Genomic DNA, 4963 nt, shown 5'->3' with positions numbered 1-4963 from the left:
GCTAATAACATATTGCTAAGTTCCTATTGATGAGCCAGTGTGGCCTCGTGGTTTGAATGTTGGACTATGACTCTACAGACCAAGGTTTAAGTCCTGGCTTGGCCATGGAAACCCACTGGGTGCCCTTGGGCAAGTCACACTCTCTCGGCCCCAGAAGAAGGCAAGGGCAAACCTCCTCTGAACACTTCTTGCCTAGAAGAGCGGGGTATTATTATTATTATTATTATTATTATTAGAAAACCTAAGGGTCACCATAAGTCGGCAAAACAACTTGAAGGCACACAACAAAGACAACTACAGGTTCCTATTGTGTTCTGTTAAGGAATATGGGGCCTTCCTCCTCCCTCAGCAGCCTTTCTTTGCTCTCAGCCTTGGCTGCCCCTCTGAGGCTTGAAGGGCCAAAGACACAAAGGGCTTCCCTCCAAGGGGCCACTGTCCAGGTCCCCCTTCTTCAAGGCGAATGGTTTGCACTGCTGAGGAAAGAGAGACTTGGGACAGGAGGACAGGACCATTTGCTCCAGGAGGGTGAGCAGCCATTCCTCTTCCTTCCTAGATGAGAAAAGGCGGGAGAGTGGGGAAAGAGCGAGAGCCCATTGGAGGAGTGGAGTTGCCCCAGGATGGCTAAGGCCCACAGGGGCCGGCCAGAGGGCGTCCTCCTTTTCCAGGACATGCCCTCCCTTTCCACCTCCTTCTGCCCAGGAGGAATTCCACAGTGCTCTCCCTGAAGCATGTCTTTATATTCGTGTTTGACGCCTTTGTTTTGTAACGTGCTACATTTTTGTCTTGCATACCCTACATCTTGGGGTGCCTTGTCCTCCTTTGGGGTGAGGCGATCTGGCCACCCTCCCAAGACTGCGAGCGGTGAGTGGGGGGGCTCCTGTTTGGGGTGTATACTATTTTGCTGAAGGAGAAGAGAAAAGAAAGCCAGCCCTCCCTCCTCTTTGCAGCCGGGCTGGTGCCCTGTTTGGGGCTTTCCTCTTGGCACCAAGCTGAGCAGGGCGTCCTCCTTTTGCCCTCCATCTCAACCTTCTGTCCCCAGGAGGGAGTCCATTCCGACCAGGACTAAGCAGCAGCCATCCCCATGTCTAGGAGTGCACTGTGGAGCTTTCCTTGTGCCCTGCTGCTGGCCTCCACTTTTCCTTCCCTCATCCTGCAGGGCCTGGCCCTCTGCTCCCAGCTGCGTGCCCTGAGCCTGCCTTAGTTGCACTGCGATTGCCAAGAATGCTTGGCGCAGAGGGAGGGGGGGCTGGGGCTGGTGGCGGCGCTGCCCCTTTAAGAGAGCCGAGGGGGCGTCCCACTCCCTGCCCCTCTCCTCCTCCTCCTCTTTCTCCTTCTCTTATTCCCTCCCGGCTTCTCCTTCCTTCTCCTTCTCCTCTCCACGGGGCTGGATGCGCTCCGGAGGGGAAGGCGCGCCGCAATCTCCCTCCAGAGGAGCCTCAAGGGGCCCTTGGCGGGTGAGTGAGCTCTGCTTCTGCTGCTGGTGGTGATGGGAGACCTCCTCGTGGCAAGGCATGGGATTCTCCTTATGGTCCTGTTCTGGGGGTCTTTTGTAAGAGATGAGGGAGGGAGGGAGGCAGGGGAAGGCTTCGAGTCCCGATCGGAGCTCGGGGGCAGGGCTCCCTCCCTCTGCCCTCTCCAACCCTCTTGGGGGGGGGGGGGGTTGGGTGCCTTCAGGACTTGACTTTGTGACTCAGTAGTGTGCCTTCAAGTCGTGACTTTGTGATTGAATAGTGTGCCTTCAGGTCGTTTCTGACTTTGTGATTATTGTGTGCCTTCAAGTGGTGATTTTGTGGATGTTGTGTGTGCCTTCAGGTTTTCACTTTGTGATTCTTGGGTGCCATCAATTCGTTCCTAACTTTGTTGTCGTTGTGTCCCTTTAGATCTTAACTTTGTGATTGAATAGTGTGCCTTCAAGTCGCGACGTTGTTTGGCATGTGCCTTCATGTCGTGACTTTGTTGGGTGCCTTCAGGTCGTTTCTGACTTTGTGGTTGTTGTGTGCCTTCAGGTCTTGACTTTTTGGTTGTTGTGTACCTTCGAGTCCTTTCTAACTCCCAGAATTCCATAGCCGTGAGCCAGAAAGAGCCAGAGCGGTGCCAAACCGGGCTATTTCTCCCGTGTGGATGCAGCCCCAGCTGCTTCGGCAGGAACCAGTTAACCCCGCCAACCCCCTCTGGGACTCCCCCCAAGGGCAGTTCCTTCCTCCTCCTCCTCGGCTGGCCAGCGTGGGATACCCAGCAGGAGGAGTTCGTCTCCTCTCAAGAGAGAGAGAGAGAGAGAGAGGGCAGCCTGGGACTGGAAGAACTTGGCCAGTGCCAGTCCGCACTTGGGCGAGACAGTTAGATCATGCAGACTGGATTTGTTTTGGGGGTTTGTGGGGGTTGTTTTCCCCCCTTTTAAGTCGATTGAGAAGTTAGGGACCAAGCATCCTTTTTGGGAACTGCTTGGCATGAGAAAGGAGCATTTTCTTGAACTTTCCTGCCATAGGTAAGTTGCACCTTTCTCTTTTGACACAGATCGTCCTTTTCTCCGTTTGCTCAAAACTAAGGGCAACTCAGTTAAATGTGACTTGCCCCCCCCCCCCAAAAAAGCATATTGCAGGCTGTGTTGTGTGTATGTGTATATGAGTGTGCCTTCAAGTCACCTGTGGGCTTAAGATGTTGTTGTTGTGTGCCTTCAGTTCACATCATTTCTGACTTATGGCGATCCTAAAGTAAACCTATACAGTACTGGGGTTTTCTTAGCGAGATTTATTTCCCTCAGGCTGAGAATGGGGTCACCCAGTGGGCTTCATGACTTAAGATGAACCCATGAATCCATGCAAGATGTTGCCTTGCAGACTGCTTGTAAAAACATGCTTTTTAATCTTCTTCTCTCTCAGGAAAAAAAAATGTCTTGCAGAATCCTTACACAAAGATGCTTTTTTACAATGCTTAGCTTTTGAAAAGATCAGCATCTCAAAGGTGAATGCCCCAAGTTTAAAGCAATTGGTCAGAAAGCTGCATAATCAAAATGTGAAAATGATGCTGCATAGGAAACGTGTCCAATAAACATAATGAATAATAATAGCTTTAAAGAAGCACATCTTTGCATGGCCCAGAGCTAGTGGTGAGCTGGTTGTGAGAAGCAAGTACCCAGTCAGGTGCAAAAGGAGAACATGATGGCAAATATGCAAAGAGAATTCCCAAAAGTAATGAGTAGTTGGGCTGCTGAGATCAGTTCTTCAAAAGCGCATTGGCATGGTCAGAGTGAGGCTGATTCAACAGATAAAGATTGTTGTGTTGGAGTCAATACCAGATTCTGGTACTATGGACTCTGGAAGGTGAAAGAATAACTACAATTGAGATAAGAAAGAGGAGTTTACTTCCTAGTTGCCGGCTTTCATGCATGGGTTTAATAAATCAGCTGGCACTGGTAACATTTAAGAAGGAGAACAGTTAGTTACATTCATAGTTGATAATGTTCTTAACAATGAAATAACAAAAAGGAGAGACTAACCTGTTGATGGCACCAATGAAGTGAATTTTGGTACTCAGAAGCTGATGCCACAGTAAATCAGTGAGACTTTCAAAAGGGCCACATGACTCTCTTTTGTGTTCTCTGTGAATAAGAGACTTGCATGGCGGTGTGTGAGAGAGCTGTGTGCCTTCAAGTCATTTCTGAATTATGGCGACCCCAAGGAGAAACTTATCCCTCTGAAAAGTCCATACCGTGAACTAAATGAAAGCTAATCACCTTGGGATGAACTTTTCATCTCAAAAAAGGAGCATGTGAGTTGGCCCTTCGACACAGAGTCATGTGATAGCTTTGCCACATATCCAGCTTGCAACACTGTGGGGTTGCTTTGCTTGTGACATTTTTCCAGCACAAATAGGACTTCCACACAGGGGGGAAAAATGAGTAGTACATTGTGTTTCTTTTTCATATGCTTTCATCACCTGTGGTGGTATGTGTCTGGCGAATGGAAGCTGTCATCGCTCTGTCACGATGATATTTCACCCGTTTGGTGGTAGCCCACAGGACATTGTGGACAAAGCTGAAAACTGCACATGGAGAAGAAACTGTGCAGTTTGATGAATTATGTATGGATTCATTGCATCTGGATTTATAGCAGATTTTTCAGCCTGCAAACTTTGAGCAGCTAGGTTGACATGCTACTGAAAAGCCAGAATGTTCTTGGATTTAGAGCAGATGCTAAATGGTTTGGTCAGTAATCCATGTTTGCCTTACTGCAGGCAAAGTAACTTAAAACTGTACACTTTGCGTTAAAAGTGTGAAACGTCACACCCCTGTACAATGTATAACATATATTGACCCATACTGAATATTTCTGCTATTGATCCCAGTTAGGAATGTTCCCCAGGGCACAGAAGACTGATAAATGAACAAGGACAACAGTTCCCACCATCTGTGCTGAGTGTGATGTTGAACAAGATCAGCACCCCATGAATTGGAAAATAGATTGTAGACCTGCAGCATATGTGTAGTTTTATGTAGTGTCTCCAGTAGGGTGCTCCCATACTAATAATGCTGAGTGTCCCATGAAAGGAGGGTCTGGGATGTGCATTTTCTTATTGATAACTGCCTCCAAGTCGACCCTGACTTTTGGCGACCCTGTTGATAAGACATCTCCAAGACCCCCTATCCTCCACTACTCTGCATAGGTCCTGCACACACATGCCCATGTTATGTCTGATTGAGTCTATCCATCTACCTTACCTAGTGTTATTGTCTTTTATAATGAGTCTTGCCTCGTCATGACATGGCCAAAATATAACAGCCTCATTTGGGTCATCTTGGCTTCCAGGGATATTTCTGGCTTGATCTGTTCTAGGACCCATTTGTTTGTTGTTTTGGCCATCCACAGTGTCCTCAGCACTCTTCTCCAACACCATTTCTCAAATGAGTTGATTTTTTTCCCATCTGCTTTCTTCACTATCCTGCTCTCCCATACATACCATGGTG

The 4963-nt window shown here is 48.4% G+C and overlaps 1 protein-coding gene across 6 annotated transcripts in view; it reads left to right on the top strand.

The window, feature by feature from the left end:
• Positions 1-727: 727 nt before the first annotated feature.
• The window catches only part of MRAS (muscle RAS oncogene homolog), a 56812-nt gene continuing 52576 nt past the window's right edge, over positions 728-4963 (top strand). For 2 of the 6 annotated variants that reach the window (XM_042463509.1, XM_042463561.1), the window contains exon 1: positions 1315-1454. The gene's annotated coding sequence lies outside the window, so the exon portion shown is untranslated. Of the gene's footprint in view, positions 862-1314; positions 1510-2299; positions 2486-4963 lie in introns of those variants that run through there. The other 4 variants (XM_042463545.1, XM_042463534.1, XM_042463526.1 and 1 more) reach the window with 4 other exon arrangements.

This window comes from Sceloporus undulatus, chromosome 1 (genome assembly GCF_019175285.1).
Source record: "Sceloporus undulatus isolate JIND9_A2432 ecotype Alabama chromosome 1, SceUnd_v1.1, whole genome shotgun sequence".
NCBI lineage: Eukaryota > Metazoa > Chordata > Lepidosauria > Squamata > Phrynosomatidae > Sceloporus > Sceloporus undulatus.
This window is presented reverse-complemented; position numbering and strand designations above follow the sequence as displayed.